Source organism: Ailuropoda melanoleuca, chromosome 10 (assembly GCF_002007445.2).
Source record: "Ailuropoda melanoleuca isolate Jingjing chromosome 10, ASM200744v2, whole genome shotgun sequence".
In the NCBI taxonomy this organism is placed as follows: domain Eukaryota; kingdom Metazoa; phylum Chordata; class Mammalia; order Carnivora; family Ursidae; genus Ailuropoda; species Ailuropoda melanoleuca.
Window position 1 is genome coordinate 90,351,587 of NC_048227.1, and position 22,138 is coordinate 90,373,724.

A 22,138-nucleotide genomic window follows, 5' to 3' on the forward strand; every position below is an offset into this window, starting at 1 on the left:
GGGTGGGAGGCAAGCCAGACAAGGACTTTTTAAGAATTTAACCCTCTGTAATTCACCCTTCTCTTATTTTTCCTGATCATTGTACATGTTTATAGCAAGAGTAAAAGTATTTTAAACGTGACAATGTTTAGGATGCTTATTTCTGGCATGGGGAAAGGAGGACAAAGAGAAGGTCGGTTTGGAAACATTGCTTTACTTCACCGTAACTGGGCAAAGATGAGGATCCCAGAGAAGAAAGGAAGGGTTGGTGGTAACTGGAAAGGAGAAGACTGAAGTGAAACCCCATTGACCTTCGATAGAAAAGAAAGGGTAAAGCAGGAGCTGAGTGAAGCCCATGGTCTTCTCTCCTAATCTCTAGTTCATGCTAGGTACTCAGGTATTCCGGATAATGCAGAAATAGCTGGGGAGGAGGAGGCGGACTCATGCTTTAATTAGTGGAACTAACCACTTATTCAAAACTATATGCTTGTCCAAGCACGCACTATGGACACTGTCAAAGTATAATTTTCCAAAATGACTCTCATATAAATTAATGAAGGAAGCAGCAGAACGGTAAGAATGGTTCAAAAAGAATTGCAGGTCTAATGTATATAGACTCGGAAAGACTGCTAGAAGATGACTAAGTTAGATATAGAACTGATTCATTTACTGCTGGGCAATGAAACTGTAACCTTTGGATTTATCTATTCTACCACATAGAAATCACTTGCATTTTAGACAGATAAACATCTACAATATTGAATATATCGCTTTGAGGGGGAGGGCCCTAAGCAACAGTAAATAGTAACATAAACCGGGCACAAATAATCTTATAGAGAATGAAATAACTGAGGGCACTGCTCCAGCATGCAGGTTGGGCAGTCACCCTTATACCTCAGTTCTAGGTTTGGGCTACTTTTTCTGTACAATGTATAATAATAACCATAATAACATCCCGATCATTGAACTCTTATCTACCATGGGCTAAGCACCGTGCTGGGGGTCAAACACACCTTATTTAATCCTGTCCACATTTCCATGATGTGGTTATCATCTCCATTATCCAGAAAAGGACACAAGTTGTTTAAACATTAACTGATTTGCCTAAGGCCATACAGCTAATAAATGACAGAGCTAGGAACTGCACCCTGGAAAGCCTGACCCTGGAGCCTCTCTTGGCAAGGACACAGCGCATGCTTGTACAGCTCATAACTGCACAGAAGCCCTGGGCTGAGGGGATGAGGGGTGGGGGGCGGTGCTGAAACTCAATCCATGCTCACTTGCGGGGCCTTTTGTTCTGAGCGCCCTTTCCTTCCTGGGTAAGCCTTGTGCCACAAGGCAAATCTACATATAAAGCCTTGGGGGCTGCGATGGCTCAGGGCCAACACATTTCACCACTTCCTTCTTCTGGCAAGGAATTTCTCCAATTCTCACAAAGGCATATGTAAGCTAAAGCTCCACTCTAAAAGTGTAAAAAAAAAAAAAAAATGTACAGCTCTGTACATACAGTTAGCAAACCTCAATATTTTCACTCATTGGGACAGATCCTTAGTAAAATTACAGCTGTGAACAGATTACTTGCAGCAGCCTGGACAAATGCAGATGTGTCTAACCAGATTTAGAACAGTAGCCTAGACTTTATATACATTCACTACATCTATATCGTCTGCCTTTGGGGTCTGCCCTGTGGTATAGTCTTGCCCTCTCTGCTAAGACTTAGTTATGCCGGAACTTTACCAGAAACCCCACAGCCCTTCTATAGCTCAGGGAACTCCAAGAGATGAATGAAACAGGAAACAAAAATTCTAAAGCTTCCTTTCTTGGAAGGAAGTCAGAGCCGCTATTATGAGAGAAACCATTTTCTTCACCTGACTTAGAAAGCTTCCCTCAATTTCAGGTAGAAATGTAACCAAATAGAGTGAGGTGTTATTCTTTCTATACCTCTACACAAAAAAGGGCTTGTAGACTGTGGTCCATATATACAATGGAATATTACTCAGCTATCAGAAAGAGCGAATTCTCAACATTTGCTGCAACATGGACGGCACTGGAGGAGATAATGCTAAGTGAAATAAGTCAAGCAGAGAAAGACAATTATCATATGATTTCTCTCATCTATGGAACATAAGAACTAGGATGATCGGTAGGGGAAGAAAGGGATAAAGAAAAGGGGGGTAATCAGAAGGGGGAATGAAACATGAGAGACTATGGACTATGAGAAACAAACTGAAGACTTCAGAGGGGAGGGGGTGGGGGAATGGGATAGACTGGTGATGGGTAGTAAAGGAGGGCACGTATTGCATGGTGCACTGGGTGTTATACGCAACTAATGAATCATCAAACTTTACATCAGAATCCGGGGATGTACTGTATGGTGATTAACATAATATAATAAAAAAAAAAGAAAAAAAAAAGGGCTTGTAGAATTTACAAAGTCCCGTGGGGGCGTGGGTGGGGGTAGGGATAAGGGTAGGGAGGAGTTCCTCTGGAGGGAGAAATTGAAACAACAGGAACTACAGTTCCCTCTGAGGGAAGTAACATAGTGGCTGCAACATCATTGGTCTGTGATCTTAGAAACTTCTGGTACTCGCCACAAAACAGCAGACCACAACTGACAGACATACATGAGCTTTTATTTAATTCATTGCCAAAATATAAATATTGGAAGCTTTCGCAGGAATATCCAAATTTTTGTCTCCTCTTGAGAAACCCGGTTTGGCAAGAAGGGGCCACAGGTTCCAGGGCACAGTGGGCTGGAGCTGAGAAGGGACTGTCTCCCTCTTTGGATGGGCTTGAACTCTTGACACTGCAGTCTCCACCACGCCCACATTGTCTCCCAGACATTGGGGCCAAGTCACTGTTTATCCTGATACTCCAAGAGTTTTTGTTGGTTAGTCTTCATGATAGCATTAAAAAGGAAGTGGCAAGGATGTGGAGATACTGGAATTGTTGATGAAAATGTAAAATACTGCAGCCACTTTGGAAAACAATCTGACAGTTCCTCCAAAGGTTAAACGTAGTGCTACCATATGACCTAGCAATCCGTTCCTTCATACGATATGAAAAAATATGTCCATTCAGAAATCTGCACGTGAAGGTATATAGCAACATTTTTCCTAATAGCTAAAAACTGAAAACAACTTAAATTTCTATCAACTGATGACTAAATCAACAAAATGTGCTATATTTGGCCATAAAAAGGAATAAAGTACTGATGTATGTTTATAACATGGCTTGACTTTGAAAATGTTATGCTGAGTCAAAAAGCCAATCACAAAAGACTACATATTGTGTGATTCCATTCATATGAAATGTCCTGAACAGGCAAGTCTACAGAGACAGAAAGGACATTAGTGGTTATCTCAGGTCAGAAGCCATAGGGAGAATGGGGGGAAATGAGGAATGACTGATAAAGGTATAGCGTTTGGGAGCGGGAATGTTAAAAATATTCTAGAAGTGACTGTGGTGATGGTTGCACAGATCTGTGAATATACTAAAAACCTTTGAATTGTGCACTTTAAATAGATGACTTATATGAATAATATCTCAGTAAAACTATTACCAAAAACAGCACATCAACTATTAGACCAGCTGTGGGCCTCTTAAACTCATTTGGGGTTTGAACCCTTTTTCTTTTCTTTTTTTTTAAGATTTTATTTATTTCTTTGAGAGAGAGCGAGTGAGAGAGAGAGAGAACACAAGCAGGGGCCGAGGAAGAGGGAGAAGCAGACTCCCTGCTGAGCAGGGAGCCCAGGACCCTGGGATCATGACCTAAACTGAAGGCAGACGCTTAACTGACTGAGCCACCCAGGCACCCCGAACCCCTGTTTTTCAAAGGAAAATGCACATAAACCTGATTTCTAAGAATCTGGAAAAGGAGGATTTGCTCCCTCCAACATATAGAAAGGACTGATTTGAGGCGGTAGATAGGAAGAGTAACCTTTGTATCTTTTCAACTTCTTCCAAAAAAGATAACTATTTCACAACAGAGAATCTATACACAAATACTTTGAAGATTGATTGATTGATTGATTGATCTATTTATTTAAGAGAGAAAGAGAGTGCGAGCACAGAGGGGAAGGGAAGAGGGAGAAGGAGAGAGTCTTAAGCAGACTGCACGCTGAGGGCAGAGCCCAACATGGGGCTCCATCTCATGACCCTGAGATCACGACCTGAGCCTAAACCAAGAGCTGGTCGCTGAACCGGCTGTGTCACCCAGGCGCCCCAACACACAAATACTTCTGAAGTATACAGCATTGGGTAGATGCCTTGGAACTCACCAACAAATTTAAGATGTGAATCTTGCTCTCAAAGTGTTCATCGGGATAGTTGATGGAAATAAATACACATGGAAAACTGGCCTACAGCACAAAAATTATTTTTTTTCAAATTTAACAATACTAAATTACTTGTCACCAAGCAGCTACTAACAACTAGCGACAGGCATCATAAAGGTCACGAGAGGATTGAAGCACCAAGGACCTGGATGGGTTGCAACTAGTGCTTGGAATGGAGAGAAAACAAGAAAGAGGTGGGGGTGAGGGGACACTGGTATTCCGAGTCGAGTAACCACAGCAACAAAAGCAGAGACGCAGAAATTGTCAAAGCATGTTTAATGTAAAGTCGTGTTAGCTTAACAAAGGATAAGGATCCCAGAAATTGTTTTTTCTCAGATAACTGTATGACGCATTCTGCTTTAATCAATTACACGTTAGACTAGTTATATGCTCTCACTTATATGTTTCATGATTTTTATTAAAAATAATAAACAAGCAATTATGGTAGTTCGATAATGAAGAAATAGGAAATAGAGAAAAGAAAATGTCTTGAGTGTTTACTGTCCAAAGAGAGAATATCAAACTTATTAAAATCAAGAGGTGAACCATTTCATGGTTCATGAGTTCAATTATGCTATTTCATAATAGCAAAAATATTGTAAATTGTTATAATCTCTTTTCTATCACCTTTGGCAGTGAGTATGTGAGGACACCACCCACAAGCTTACCAGGCAAGCAGTATTAATCACGGCCAGGATAAAGCATACTTAATAATCTCATTTAGCTATCAAACTTCCTGAAGTACGGTAGGTACATGAGATTGTGTTTTTTAAGTAAATATCTTTGAGATGCAGTAACATTCTTTTTAGAAAGTATGATTTATTTCACTTTAAGGAAAGGATTGATTTTCCAGAATCTTTAATTTGCAATAAATGTCCAGCTCTGACATAGTCATTGCAGGGCCAGTAAATTCACCTGGGAAAAAAAAAAACACTGTGATTTAATTAAGTTTGTTTGTCCCAGGTGGGGGAGCAGTTGATTCTATGATCAATTTAAAAATTCCTCCATGGAATAAATGAAAACATAATTTATTTCACCAGATTAATGCCTTTAGTAATCATTCAGTTTAATACAGTTGGTTTCCCACATTGCCCTGAGTTAGAAAATTCAAAGAAAGATCAATTGTGTTTGGAACAGCAGAGTTTTAAGAGCCAGAAGGAGCTCCATGTTCCTTTGTTTGATATACAAGGAAACTGGGACACTTATAAAAACATGTTTTAAGTTTCTCATTTATTTGTTTTCCTCTATACATCTAAATTTCTAAAACATAAAGGATTATCAGAGAGACACACTTCCTTTTGTTTCTGTGTCCTTCCTCTCCACTCCGTGTGGTCACCTCATGTGTCAGCGATACCTCCACCAGAACATACATGATCTATGATTGAGAAAAGTGATTTTCCTCAAGAAAATAAATATTAGCGATATTCTGGTTTTGTGAACAATACAATTATAGAGCTTTTTTAGAATATCTTCTACTATTATTTAAAACTAATGGTTCCATACATCATCAGCATTTTAAACTTACTCCCTCCCTTGAGATTTTCCAGGAAGCTGTATTGTCCTGGGTTATGTTCAAGAGCAATCTTGACATTATTTAGAGTAGAGAAATTTATTGCACTACCTTCTTTCCAAATTAACCCGTCCAAAAAAGGAAGAGTATCTTTGACACTTTGCAGTAAAATGCACTGAGACGTGTACTCAGGCGGTAGAGGTTTACCATTCCCATTATACGTTACTTTACCTTCCGGGTGGACAACCCCCTCACCCCCAAGGACCTCAGGGTAAATGGGGATCGATCTTGATGTTCTTCCTTATCTCCCCAGCCAGGAGACCACTTGCACACCCCCTTGACTTGAGAGGAATCTCTCCTCCCAATTTCCAACCTATGAAATATTCCCCATTGTTTTCTCTTTCTCGACACTCCCTTCAAATGGCCCTTTTGGAAAAGGCTTAAGCACTAGGTGTTCAGTCAGGATTAGGAGATGCTTTGGTAACAAATGTCCTCAAAATACCCATGACTTAAAACCACCAGCATGTATGTCTTACTCATATCATGTGTCCTTCTTGGGTGGGCTGCATTATCTGCCCCACAACATTCACTGCATGTCCTCCCACAAAAGCTAACAGAAAATGGTGTATAAATATCTCAACTTCTTTGCCTCTAAAATAAGTTAATTCTGGTATGTCCAGAATTCTGGCTCCCTTGAGTTTCCCTGACGGGATTAAGCTCAGTCATCCACAGTGGTAACTGCCTTAGAAATATTCCCTATATCGTCTGCTTCTGTCCTTGTCTCTTTCCCCACCTCTACTGCTCTTTTTCTTTCCTTCCCAAATAAACTATTTCACTGAACCATATTTGCCATTTGTGTAAGTCACAAACTATTATTGAGTACCAGTAGTTTCATAAATTTCAACTTATCCTTGAACCTGAATCCTTGATTTAGGATTTGCTTCTAGGGCACCCATACAAAGAAACTAAGTTTCACCTATTTTTTTGAATTTCCTATAAATGAAACTATACTGCATGTTTTCTTTTGTAACTGAAGCCTTTGCTCAACACTATGGTTTTGAAACACATACATGTTGTGGCATGTAAGCATATCTTAACTATGTTTGTTCGAGTACAGCGTATTTCATTGTTTGACTATCCCATACTTTCTAAACTTTCTTGTTAATAGATAGGTGAATTATTTTCAGGATGGTTCTATTACAAACATAAAGCTATTAACAGCTTGGTATGTACTTCCTGATGTACGTTTGCACAAGTTTCTCTAGGACCTATCACTATGCAAGTAGTTCTATGAAAGTAGAATTGCTAAACCATAGAGCTTGTTCAAATTCTATTTGTTCTTTAAATAATATTCAAAATAGGAAACAATAACATTTACTGGGTGCAATCTAGTATGTACGTCGTCCAAATAGGTACTTTCTACACAACATATCTTCAATGTAAGAGCGTTAATTCTATACAGACCTGAGTTGGAAAGCAGGTTGAGGCTTTCGATTCCTCTTAAAGTAACTTCTTCTGGATTTTCTCCTTGAAGAGTGTAATCTCCGTAAGTTTACCCTTTCCTTCTGCTAGTGTTCAATGAGCACAGAGTGTCAGTTTGGGAAGATGAGAAAGCTCTGGAGATGGATGGTGATGACGGTTGCACAATAATGGGAATGTACTCAACGCACCAAACTGTACATTTACAAATGGCTAAAATGGTAAATGTTATGTTATGTCTGTTTTCCCACAATAAAAAAAAAAAATGACTAAAAAAAAAAAAGTTTACCCTTTCCTTCAACCAATAAATAAATCCAACTCCTTTAGTCATTTCTTCGTAGAAGCTTTTCCTAGCCTCTAATTATTTCCTTTGCTCTCTTCTGAACTGCCTCCAAATTTTTCAGATCCAGGGTGACCACGGAATTTGTTGTCCAAAGCAGATAAATTTTGAGAATGAAAAGAGGTGTTAAGATAATTAAAGGTGTTAATTGATTTACAACAGATGTAAACTAGATTCATCCAGGCAAACCAGAATGTACTGTTACCTTACTCATATTACACTTTATTTATGTGTTCTCAAAGAAAATAAGGAATGCTTCTGGAAGATGGGCACATATTAAGTATTAAAGAGGCATGGTTGGCTACATGACACGTTCCCATTTATAGCCCCAGTCTCAGCGACTTTATTATGAATTTATTATGCATAAGTAACAACACATAATAATATTTCTAAACAGGAAGTGTAGAACATTGGGCTCTTAGTGGCAATGAGATAATATCAGCTAGGTTTCAACTGTGTCCTTTAGGGAAATTGTGATTGCATATTTGATCTTCCGTTTGGCAATAGACACAAATCTCAGTGGTAATTTAGTACAAAAAGGAGATTTTTCTCAAGCATTAGCTGGTTGCTAAGTAACAGTGGAAAAATGGTAAAATTGGGAAAATTTTACTAAATTCCCTTATATTTATTTACTGGCTTCAGAAAACAGCTCTCTTTTAGATAAGACCTGTTTGACAATTTGTACTTGGAAAACTGAAAGTGTGACATTTTTCTACAAGCAGAAATATGCAAAACAAAACTATTTTAGGCATCAAGAAATTTCACAGGGTTAGTATTTGTTTATACAGAACAGTCTATAATGCATCTCATTGTTTAGATAAGCAAAACATCTGAATAAAAATGCAAAATATTTAGGAAAAAGTCTAATTGCTTCAAAATACTTGGATGTTCTCAAATAGTTGGGTAATAATAGAAGCGATCATTTAGTGGGAGCTACATTGTGGCAGTCACTGAGCTTCAGACTTTGGTTATATTATCTCATAAAATCCCCTTAACTAGAAATTAGGATTCCATTTTGCTGGTTAAGATACTGAAACTTCACTGGTTAATTAAATTTTTCTCTGTTATAAGTTAGCAAGTGGCTGAGTCGATATTTGAATCCAAAGCTTTTTGACTCCAAAGGCCTTACACTTTTTATAAAATATTTGGAAGCTTTGATTTTATTGCTACCTCATAAAAAATCCTTCAGTTCAAATGATATTAAATTAATTGACACAGCAAATATAATACTGAGACCTGAGGATATTATGCTATCAAAACAGTTCAAAATGATATAAGTAGACATTTGGGGGCCCACTTAAAAAAATAGAAGCTATACCTTCCTTAAAAATGTATTTCTAACCTAAAAAAGGTAATAATTAATATTTAAACACTAAAGAAGTTGACTTACTCTAAGAAGTATAAAAAAACACTATTTTTTTAATGTTGATTTCATATTCTTGGGAATCAATTTAAGCAACGTCAGTTTAGGGGGAAAGTATGTATTAATTAGTACAATAATGTAGATAATCAAGTAGGAGGAATTTAACCCCCAAATTCACAAAGGTAAGATATTTTCTGGTTGCCTCTCAAGTCTATCCATTTTTTGCTATGATAAAAGTACACTTTGGTAGAGAAATTTTTAACCCATCTTGTATGAGTTTGATATTATTCTGAAGCAGAAAACTTGAGATCTTTGGAGTAATGTTCCTGTGCAACCTAACCTTTTCAAGATATATCAAAAGTAGAAGCTTTAAAAAAGTATTCTTTCTCATGGTTTTCATTGCCCATCACGCATAGGAATTCTTTTGTTTTCTATTTTACTTTTCCATCTAATTTCCATAAGTTAATCACTATTTTCCTCTAATTTTCTCACCCTCTGGCCTACCTTCTTTTATTTATCTTAGTTTTTAACTTCTAGCAAATTCTTCTGAAATGCCTGAACCATGTTAGCTGTCTTTCTTCCTTCACAGTACATTAAAAGTGATCCTTTATTAGAAAAAAAGGTCATACTTGAAAGATCTGTATGTATTAGGGACTTTAGTCTTGCTGAGAATAAATCCAAAGCTAATTACTATGGTATGAGGAAAAAAGTTTTCAATTGTCGAATTACATATAAGTTCCCAAACATAATACAAGGCACATCTTCAGTGGAAAACATTAAAAATGTCAAGATAACTTTTCCACTTGCTATCTAGATGTGATTTTTTTTATTGCTAGCTAAGCTAAAGATAGCATATGAAGAAAACTCTGGACAATAATTCTAACTTAGTGTCTCAAAATCAAGAATGATAGATTTCTATGAAACTTATACGACTTCAAAAGAAGATGAAAGGAAGCATTTTTCTTGATTTCTGAAAATTGTAAAGTAATAAAGTAAATTTAATTGTATAGTTCTATAAGGAATATCATTTCAATGCCTGATCAGTGAAGATTTGATTTTGAATGACTTGAAGATTTGGTTAAACTATAATATCATAATGTTTGGGATTGGCAAATCCTAAAGGGAATTAGTGAGTCTTTTTCAATAAAATGAAAAACTGTATCTGTTTAGTATGTGTGTGTGCTGATTAATTATATTAGAAGAAAAATAAAGCATTAGATGAGTAATGAGGCCAATCATAAATAATCACCTTTCAATGTAGTTTGGCTGTGTGTGTGTGTGTGTGTGTGTGTGTGTGTGTGTGTGTGTAGGAACATTAATGGGTCTGGGGATAGAGGAGAGAGATCATTCTAGTTGTGGGGAAAAACAGACATGAGAAGCCCCAAATCACGAGGATGTGGATGGGAACACTGTCTACTACGAGATCATCTCAGGGGAAAAACAGTGATAGGAAGATATTTAATGTTTGAAATAAAAAGATAGGTGACTTACTGACTTACAGATACTTGTCTGGATTTGAAAGCATTCACTAAGCACCGACCAGGTATACAGCTGACATATCACAGCACCAATATTCATCAGGAACGCAGAGGCTTTCATTGCCGTGGCCAACGATGATTAGTCCAAACTGTGCTTCTACGTGTTAGGTGTTTCCAGAAAAAGTACAGCCTTCTGCTAGATCATGGGTCAGAAAACTGGTCAATGGGACACTCGCCTGTTTTTGTAAATGACGTTTGTCAGAACGCAGGAAGCGTCATTCATTTGCAGATTGTCCTCAGCTACTTTCAAGCTCTCCTGGCAGCGTTGAGTACGAGCAGCTGAGACCAAAGTGCCTCCGGGCCTGAAATGTTTACCATCTTACCCTTTACAGAAGAGCTTGGTCACCATCGCTCTACACCAAGCCATTCTCTGCCTCGGCACTATTGACCTTTGGGGCCACATAATTCTTTATTTTGTGGGGCTTTTCTGTGCATTGGAGGATGTTGAGCCGCGTCTGTGGCCTCTACCCCCTAGATGCCGGTAGCACATCTACGGTTGTGTCAACCAAAATGTCTCCAGATGTCACCAAAGTCCCCCAGGGGTGTAATAGCGCCCCTGATTGAGAACCAAGACTCTAGACAAGTATCATTTTTCTGAACTTCCTACAAGTTTCTGACACAAATTGCTCTTTCATGTCGACCTGCATAGCAACATATGAAAAAGCCAATTTGAAGAAATTTTTATTGAAAATACATAAATAATGGAAAAGGACTACATGCTCTTGCTTCTACCTTTTCTACCCAATAAAACGTATGTGGACTCATACACTCTGCCTTTCCTGTCTCATAGTACATGTCAGTCCTCCTGGCTGTGGCCAACTCCAACTCTGCATGATCTCAGCTACTCAAGGGCATTGCAACAACCCCTCCCCACGGTGCCACCAATTTCTCTTTCTTTACTGGATCAGATACATTGGTGACATTTATGCTACTATTTCTCTCATCTTGAAACAAACTACTAAACCTCTCTCTTTCTCCATCTCCTTCTATTTGCTGCTTGTGTTTCTTTGATACCATTTACAGTATGTCTTCTTGAGAGATAGAAATCTTCAGATTCAAGAATTATGATGAATCCCAAGTGGGATAAACAAATAATCCATACCTAGATCTATCATAATGAAAACAAAAAACACCAGTGACAAAGGGTTTATCTTAAAAGCAGGCAGAGATTTAAAGAAAAGGTAACATACAAAGGAAAGATAACTAGACTGACAGCTGTTTTCTCACAGCAAAAATGGAAGCCAGAGAATGGTTGAATACCTCTGAAGTACTTTGGGGATTACTACTTACTCAGGAGACTTCCTCCTAAAGAATTCTCATCTTCTCATGCTGACCCAGTTGCATCATCTTTAATACAGGGACAATGACAGTAGCTCCCTACTTGCACTGCCTATCTCACAGCACGCTGAACAGATGCTGATTCCCATGCATAAGACTAATTTTGTCCTTCGTTGATCTTGACTTCCTAATTACATAACCACTTTTTGCATTATTATAAGTATATTTCACATTAAATAAATGTGCTCATATAATTACTAATCTTTTCATGTTTAACACTTTGATAGTTTAGTATCAAAGCAAAAAGCCGTCAAATAAATTAAAATGTAACTAGTAAAATATTCTAGGACCAATGATATATTTGAACTGTTCATTGTACAAATCTGTAAACTGTGAACAAATTTACTTTTTTAAAAGATGTATTTATTTACTTACTTACTTACTTATTTATTTTTAGAGAGAGAGAGAGCAGGGGAGGGGCAGAGGGAGAGAATCTTTCAAGCAGACTCCCCACTGAGCTCAGAGCCCCACACAGGACTCAATCCCAGGACCCGTGAGATCATAACCTGAGCTGAAACCAAAAGTCAGACATTTAACCGACTGAGCCACTGAGACGCCCCTGAACAAATTTACTTTTTACTTAAACAAGTAAGTGGTAAAAACTTCGGGTGTACTAGTATTAAACCAGTGGTTATATATAATCAATATCTAAGGCAATTCTAAACAAGCAGATAGTTCAATGACATACAGCTGAATAGGTTTTAGAAAATGAAATTATTTGGTAACTGTCAATTGTCAGGAGCTAATAATGTGATTGTAACATAAACTTAATACATTTGTGCTTGAAAATTTAAAAATTTTTTGATGCTCAATATTTATCTCTAGATAAATAAAAAGATTTTTAAAGATATTTATTTTATATATGTGGCAAAATGGAATTTTCTCTCTTTTTTTCTTATCAAATTTTTTTCATGTAATGGGACTCATACACACACAAACACACACGCACACACATGCCCCCTTCCCACTGATTTCTTCAGGCTCTAGTCCATCCCAAACTGGAATAATTAAAGAAGGAATCTAAGGCTTTGGCAAAGAGAAAAGATTCAGAGACCCATTCAGGTTATACTATAAAAAAGCAGTCTATTGGTAAGAAAAAGTTTTCTTTCATGGAAGTTTCTCTTTGAGGACTAAAGGAATCAAAGCACCCCCACCTAGGGAACAACTAAATGGAAACAGAAGTAGTCTGGCCTCAGCATCTATGCTGCTAACAACTGATCGATACTCTTATTAAGGAATGCTTTTGGCAGGAGAGGTGAGGAAGGCTTTGCACATGTTGAACGGTGGTATTTGCAGGCTATCCAGATGTTAACTGGAAGACAATTGGTCGGTCACTCTGGAATTTAGAAGAGGTTTAAATTTAGAAGTTACGAAATCTGGTGTACCTGAAGGTGCAAAGTAAACAGGATTATCCAGTTAAATAGGCAGAATGAGTGAAGAAGGGGACCCAGGATGAAGCTCTGGTGCGCCCTGGCATTGGAGAAGAGCCTTGAATGGAGAAGAAGCACTTATTCATTTATTTGACAAATATTTGTGTGTCTGCTCTGATGCACAGAGCTTGATAAGAAGACAGATAAGATGTAGTTCATGCCCTTAAGAAGTCCAGCTAAGAGCAGCCAAAATAAATGCAAGGAAAATTAGGAGGAGGTAGCATAAGAGTTTCAAGCGTCACAGAGAGTTTGTGTAAGATAAGAACATGAAAATATCCTAATGGAATTGGCAATGCAAAAGGTTTTTGCTGAGAGTGATTTCTTTGCCTGTGTTGACGGGAAATCAAATTGCTCGAGGTGGTTGATGAATAAGGCATGAGCTAAGGTAGAGAGAGAGCCAACTGCTCTTTCAAGAGGTTCGACATGAAGAGTCAGGAGACGGGATGGGATGGACGGATGTAAGGAGGGCACTGAAGCACGTGTGGAGGTTTCTGCTTTAAAATAGGCTGGAGAGGGGCGCCTGGGTGGCACAGCGGTTAAGCGTCTGCCTTCGGCTCAGGGCGTGATCCCGGCATTACGGGAGAGCCCCACATCAGGCTCTTCCGCTATGAGTCTGCTTCTTCCTCTCCCACTCCCCCTGCTTGTGTTCCCTCTCTCACTGGCTGTCTCTGTCTCTGTTGAATAAATAAATAAAATCCTTAAAAAAATAAAATAAATAAAATAAAATAAAATGGGCTGGAGAAGATAATCATTTTTACATGCTGAGGGAAAGTTAGTATGGAGATAGAATTTGAATGTACAGAACAATAAATGCTGGTCAATGGAGCACATTCCCGCTAAGGGGTAGGAGAGAAAGATGGAATCCCAAGCACTGTACAGGGCATTAGCTTTGTCATCAAGTAGGAATGAGTGTTTTAAGGATAAAAAAAAAAAAGGGAAGAGGAGTAAAGATGATTTTACATGCAGAAAAAGTTGGAATAAATATGGGTATGAAAATGCCGGGTCATCTTATGGAGACTTCTGTGATCTGTGACGTTAGAACCAAGTTTCCCTGCTGAGAAGGAAGAGATGGAGATGCTCCAGACGGTTCAGGAACGCAGAGTGGCTGGGTGGCTCTGCATTCCTTGTAGTGTTTTGTCTAGAAAATACTTTTTTGGCATTCAATCTTATCAGCACCCTGACAGCCCTCAATGAGAAAAATGAGCCATAAGTCACCACATACCCTTTGATAGTAGGACTTCCTAAGACCCACCTTTACCTCTATAAGGTGGCAACTGCCACTCCAAGAAAGCATTGATTAAAGGTAAAGTAGAGCTGAAAAATGGTAGAGTGTCAATATGACTACAGTAATCCAAAAAAGAGATACTAATTTTAGGAGGCTATTTTAGGAAGCTAATATTCAGTAACCTAAGACTTGCATTGTTCTCAAGTTCTCAGCTCCAGCGTCTCTTATAATAATTTCTATTAGCGTCAAAGATCTGAAGTTTGACAGGAATGCACTGCTTAAAATTCATCCCTGTACAAACATCATTTCCACTCACTGGCTTTCCAGAAATGTTTGGTTGAGTGGGCAAGAATGAAGAGGATGTTAGAGTTAACATGAAGAGAATGGTAAATAGCCCAAGTCTATTTCTGTGCCACATTCATTAATGGGTGACTATGGATGCTGGACCTTTTCCTTTGCAGGATTAAAGAATAATTGAAAGTACTTATGAGTTGTGATGTTATTATCAATTTTGTTTTATTTTTAATTTTACTCATGGATAAATTTTTAACGCAGATAAAAGCAAGGATAAATGAGGAAATTATGAGTGGTAGATCCACTCTGCAGCACAGAGATGAGATTCCTGCCCTGAACATTTCTGTTTGTAACAACACACAGTGTCGATGACCAAATTAAAAGCAGACAAAACAAGGCCCAGATGAAATTTTCAAAACCCTCTTTAAGTCAACAATATTAAACTCTGTGAATTTTACATACTGGATATTTTCATTTTTATTTTTGAGAGAGAGAGAGAGTGGGGGAGGGGGAGGCAGAGGAAGAGGGAGAGAGAGAATCCCAAGCAGACTCCATGCCCAGCATGGAGCCAGACACGGGGCTCGATCTCATGACCCTGAGATCATGACCTGAGCTGAAATTAAGAGTCTGAGGTTTAACCACCTGAACCACTCGGGCACCCCTCTATTGGATATTTTAAATTGAGACATATTCTTAGAATATGCCATAGAATTCATTCTATTTAAATGTAAAATTCATTGCTTTAGAGTATATTCACAAAATATTTTCACTATCCCCAAAACCCAATACCCGTAAATAGTAACCCCCCACACCCTTTTTTACTTCAGCCTTTGGAAACAACTAATAAACTTTCCTTCTCAATGAATTTGCTTATTCTGGACATTTCACATAAATGGACTAATGCAATATGTGGCCCCACGTATGTGGCTTCTCTCACGTAACACAATGCTTCAAGGTGCAACCAAATCTTAGAATGTACTAGCAATTCATCCCTTTTTATTGCCAAATAACATTTCATTGTATGGATATACCATATTCTGTCTCTCCATCTCTCATTGACAGGCATTTATGTTGTTTCCCCTTTTTGGTGAATATGAATAAAGCTCCCATGAACATTTGTGCACAAGCTTTTTGTAACCATATGTTCACAATGATCTCAGGTATATATGCTTAGGAGTGGAATTACTAGGCCATACAGTAGCTCTATTTTTTAACTTTTTAAAATTAAAAACTTTAAAAAATTAAAATTAAGACAAAATTTTACTGTTTGTGAGTGGCTGCAGCATTTTCCATTCTCATCAACAATGTATGAGTGCTCCAGTTTCTCCATATCCTTGCTAATGCTTGTTATTCTTCTACTTTTTTTTTTTTTAAAGATTTTATTTATTTATTCAACAGAGATAGAGACAGCCAGCGAGAGAGGGAACACAAGCAGGGGGAGTGGGAGAGGAAGAAGCAGGCTCCCAGCGGAGGAGCCTGATGTGGGGCTCGATCCCAGAATGCTGGGATCACGCCCTGAGCCGAAGGCAGACCCTTAACCGCTGTGCCACCCAGGCGCCCCCAAATCCCTTTTTAAAACTTATATTTAAAACTTCTTCTTCTTTTTTTTTTTTTTTTTTTTGGCATAGTTGCTCTGGTAAGAGTCTTTAATGCAATGTTGAATAGAAATGGTAAGAAGAGTCATCCTCATCTGATCCCTGAACTTAGGAGAAAAGCTTTCAGTCTTTGCCATTAAGTTTAACAATAGAAGTGGATTTTCTGTATACACCCTTTAACAGGTTGAGAAAGTTCCCTTCAATTCTTTGTTTGATGAGCAGATTTATCATGAAAGAGTATTGGATTTTGTCAAATGCTTTTTCTGTGGCTACTGAGTTAATCATGTGAGTTTTGTCCTTTATTCTATTAATATGGTATTATCACATGAATAATTTTCTTATGTTGAACCAACCTTGAATTTCTGGGATAAGTTTCACATGCTATGGTGCATGTTTTTTTCATATGTTGCTCGAGCTGGTTTGTTAGTACTTTGCTAAGGATTTTTGCATTTATATTTATAAGGGATATTGGGCTATAGTTTTCTTTTCTTATGATGTCGTTATTTGGTTTTGGTGTTAGAGTAATGCTGGCCTCATGATGCTCTCCCCTCTTCTATTTTTTGGAAGAGTTTGGGAAGGATTATTGTCAATTCTTCTGTATACATTTGGTAGAAATCAGCAGCACAGCCATACGGGACTGGGCTTTTCCTTGTGGGAAGTTTTAAAATAACCAAGTCAATTCCTTATCCTTGTTATAGATCTACTCAGATATCCAATTTCTTCTTCAATCATTTTTAACTTCTGTCTTTCTAGGTATTTATCCATTTCATTTAGGTTTTCTAATTAGTTGCCATGACATTGTTCACAATGTTCCCAGTATAATTGTTTTTGTTTCTGTAAGGGAGGTAGCAATGTCCCTTCTTGCATTCCTTGTTCTGGTAATTTGACTCGTCTCTCCTTCTCTTGATCAGTCCAGCTAAAGGTGTGTCAATTGTTGATCTTTTTAAAGAACTAACTTTTGGATTGGTTGATATTGACTGTTTTTTTTTTCTATTTGCCATTTCGCTTATTTACTGTCCAGTCTTTATTATTTCCTTATAAACTCTTTGAGTTTAGTTTGCTCTTTTTTTTTTTTGAGGTTCTTAAAGTAGATTAGGTTATCAATTTGAGATATTTCTTCTTTTTTCATGTAGACATTTACAGCTATACATTTCTTTGTAGCCCTACTTTAGCAGCATCCCATATGTTTCGGTATTTTGTTTTTGCACTTTTATTCATTTCAAAGTATTTTCTAATTTTTTACATGATTTGTTCTTTCATTCATTGGTTATTTAGAAGTGTGATGCTTGATTTCCACATATTTGTGAATTTCCCAAATTTCCTTCTGTTATTGATTTCTAATTTCATTCTGTTGTAGTCAGAGAATATATTATGTATGCTTGACATCTTTAAAGTATTGTTTGATGTCTAAAGTATCCCCATTGGACAATGCTCCTTGTGCCCTTGAGGAGAATATGTATTCTTCTACTGCCAGGTGGAATGTTCTGTAAGTGTCTGTTAGGTCTAGTTGATTCATAATGTTAATCAAGTTTTCTATATCCTTGATTTTCTGAATACTTGTTCTATCTGCTATTGAAAGTAGATTTTTTTTTTTAAAGATTTTTTATTTAGTTGACAGAGATAGAGACAGCCAGCGAGAGAGGGAACACAAGCAGGGGGAATGGGAGAGGAAGAAGCAGGCTCATAGCGGAGGAGCCTGATGTGGGGCTCGATCCCATAACACTGGGATCACGCCCTGAGCCGAAGGCAGACACTTAACCCCTGTGCCACCCAGGCGCCCCTCCAGTGTACCATTTCTATTCCATTTTTGTCTCTTTTATAATTTCAGGGTTTGTTTGTTTGTTTTTCAACTAAAAGGTTACCCTGGGGATTACAGTTAACATTAGGTTGAGTGTCTACCCAGACATTCATGTCTACCCAGAACGCAGAATCTCAGAAAATAGAGTCTTTGCAGACGCAGTTAGTTAAAATGACATCAGACTGGATTGGTGTGGGCCCTAAATTCAATGACTGGTGTCTTTGTAAGAAGAGAGGACCCACAGAAGCAGACACAGGGAAGAAGACCATGTAATGACACAGGAGGGATTGAAGTGATGCAACCACAGCCAAGAAATTCCAAGGATTGTCAGAAGTCCCCAAAAGTTATAATGAAGCAAGGAAGCATTCTTCTCTAGAGTCTTCAAGGGAGTGTGGGCCTCCTGACACCTCGATTTTAGACTTCTAGACTGCAGAACTATGAGAGAATAAATTCCTATATTCTTAAGCTACTCAGCAGTAATTTGATGTGAAAACCGTAGGAAGCTAATACATCATAATTTATAACATTCTAGTTCAGGTTAATACCATCTTAGTATCAAGAGCATCAAAAACTATGCTCCTATATATCTCCTTTCCCACCCTTTCTATTGTGCTGTTTTATATAAATTATATCTTTATACATTGTATGCCTATGAACAGATTTATAATTATTGTTTTATGCAATTGTCTTTTAGAACAAAAAACTTACAAGCAAAAATTGCATTTATTCTGTCTTTTATATTTACCTGCACAGTTACTTTTACTAGTGCTCTTTATTTCCTCGTGTGGATGTGACTTACTCTCTAGGTTCTTCCTCAGAAGTCCACTCTTTCTCAAAGGTCCCCATGTGGGTATGGGATGTGACTTCGATATTCAGCCTTCTATGTAGAGCCTCAAAGTCAGCCAAAAGTAAGGACTTGTGGCCTTCTTAGGTCTTTAAGGAGCATGCATACAGCCCTATGTGTGCACATGGACTTACGGATTCCCAATAATATATTAGAACTTTGCAAAACCCTCCATAGACATAGCATTCTTCAGCCTTTCCTCTTACATTTTTTCATTAGACTATTGTTTGACCCAGCTATCTATCACAGCCTCGTGTAGCTACAAAGTTAAACTATCACTGGTTATTTCCAATAAATGCCCCTGGATAAAGGCTGTTCACATTGGGTGATCTCTCATTCGGATCAAATAAANTCATTTGGATCAAATAAAGATACGCATTTCAAGTGGAATTTGCCAGGGAGCTGCTGGATAGGTTAAATAATTACATTTCTCCAAGAGTGGGACTTTGAAATACCTCCAAACCCATTCTGACCCCTCTCGTTGCTGCTAAACTCCTAGTTTTCACCATAGTTATAAGCTGTTGGTTTTCAAGATTCCCATGGATCTTTGGAGAGGAAGATGGAATTGGGGTAAGTCAAAATGCCACAAAGCTTGCTGTTCTTACCGAGATTCAGACATTTTTCTTGAATGAATGTTCCCTGGATTGTTGCAAGTCTTTGGTTAATTTCCTGAGTTCTGAAAAAAGTTTATTTTGCCTCTATTTGCCAGTATTTTCATTATTCTTATGGAGAAGAGTATATTTCATATCAGAGGTCCTTCTTCTGATATTCTCAATAATGTCAGTTTCATGTCTTGGAATCTTAAATAATGAAATAAATTTATGATCTAATAGCACATATTACATAATTTGTAAATGAAAAGATCTCTCCTTTTCTTCTCTCTTTCCTGATGTTCTTCAATTGTACCATTTCATCACTCGTATGCGCCTCCACTAGAAAGAGAGAAAAGCAGAGCAAAGGATATAAAACTTAAATTGATCTTTCACTCTTCCTGGGTTGCTCTGGTAAAGAATTTCATGAAGATAGAGTTGAGTCTGATGACTAAATGAGAGATTCGAATTATTTTTATCTGTAATTTTTTTATGTTGTCATCATATTTTAAAAAAGGATTAGAGGCATCATAAATATAATATCTGCTAAGATATTGTCAAAATGGTTAACTCAATTTAATTTTCAGTTTTCAGATAGTACAAGGGATGCAGGAAAAAAGCTAAATGAGGAAGTAATCAGACAAAGGCAGGAGATGATTGTCACAGAAATCTGGTCTGGATTTTTCAATAAGTCAGTATCATAAAAAAGGATTGTGCTAGTTTAAAAAGACACTTCTAATATATAACAACCAGATGTAATATGTGGGCTTAGATTAGATGCTGCATTGGACAAACCAACTATAAAGAACATTTTGCAGAATTGGGTATTATTGAATATGGCCTGGGTATAGGTGGGACAAAAATGTACTGAAATAGAAAATAGAAATCATTAACTGGGAAAAGTAACTCACAGAATAATACTTACAGTATAGTATCATTTGGGCAAAAAATGTGCTTAGGAAAAATCTAGAATATAAAGACTAAAATGTTAAGTATGATTGCTAGATGATAGAAACTTGATGTTAATATTTCTCATTTTTATCTATATTACCTATTTTCCTATATTTTACATGTACTATTTTTTAACATTTTAAAACATCTATTTCTTAGAATAGCAGGTTTCTCTCATGTTCTCACATTAACATCACATATTTTATAATATTCACTTTCAAAACTTCCCACGAATATACCTACATTACGCATGACATATTTTCTCCGAAGCACTTGAGTGAGACTGACTCTTTACCCTTTATAAATCCCATTATCCTTTTGGTAGTGTAATCGGTATGGATTTTAAGGCAATCTTACAAATAATATCAGGCATCTTTGTTACTAGTTAAAGAATTCACTTAATTCCTGGGGCACCTGGGTGACTCGGTTAAGCATCTGCGTTCAGCTCAGGTCATGATCTCAGGGTCCTGGGATGGAGCCCTGCATCCAGCTCCCTGCTCAGTGGGGAGTCTGCTTCTCCCTCTGCCTTTGCCCCTTACCCCCCTCCCCATGCTTGCTCTCTCACTCTCTCAAATAAGTAAATAAATACACTTTTAAAAAAAAGAAAGAATTCGCTTAAGCAATTTTGGCCTCCTTTGCCCACATCACGCAATGTTTCATTTAAAGCATGCCCCTCAGTGCCTCTCTCACATTCAACCAAAGACGCGCACAGTGTCCTTTACTGTCTGTGAGCCACAGACACAACCGTCACAGAAGCTATTCTCTTTTTTTTCTCAAGGTTTTAAGTTAACCAACAGTGTGATATTAGTTTCAGGAGTAGAATTTGGTGCTCATCACAAGTGCCCTCCTTGACACCTGTCACCCATGTAGCGCATCTCCCAGCCCACCTCCCTGCCAGCAACCCCCAGTGTGCCGTCTAGAGTAAGAGACTGTTTTCTGGTTTGCCTCTCTCTTTGTTTTCTCCCTATGTTCATCTTGCTTCTATTCCTCGCTCCACTGTAACCTAGACTCAGTACAGCAGCCAGAGCGATCCCTTGAAGAGAGCATTAGAGCCTGGAGTAAGTCGGACTCGAAGCCGTGTAATGACTCCCCACTTCACGTAAAAGCCAAAGTCTCACAAAAACCTTCCAGGCTCTTGATCCGGTCTCGCATTGTTGCCGGATTGCGGGGTTCTTGTCTCACAAAGTCGAAGAATGAATCTCAAGGACACAAAAGGGTGAAGTGAAGGGAAAGCTTATTAGGTGAAGGTGAGAGCAGAAAGGAAAGACGTTCTCGAGAGTGAGAGGGGTCCCGGATGGGTTGCCACAAGGGCTTTTAGTGGCTGTCTTTTATTCAAAACTTGACCAGGAAGCTTGTGGCCTTGAGATTCTTGTGCCGTCTTGGTTTGAGAAAGGACTATGGATAACATGCTTAATGACGTATTTCTTTGAGGTCTGGTCATTTTCTGTGATTACCATGTAGCCGCCAAAGAAAAATACCCCCTCAACATCCGAGGCCTGGGGGTCTATTCTCTTATCTCTTGCTCAC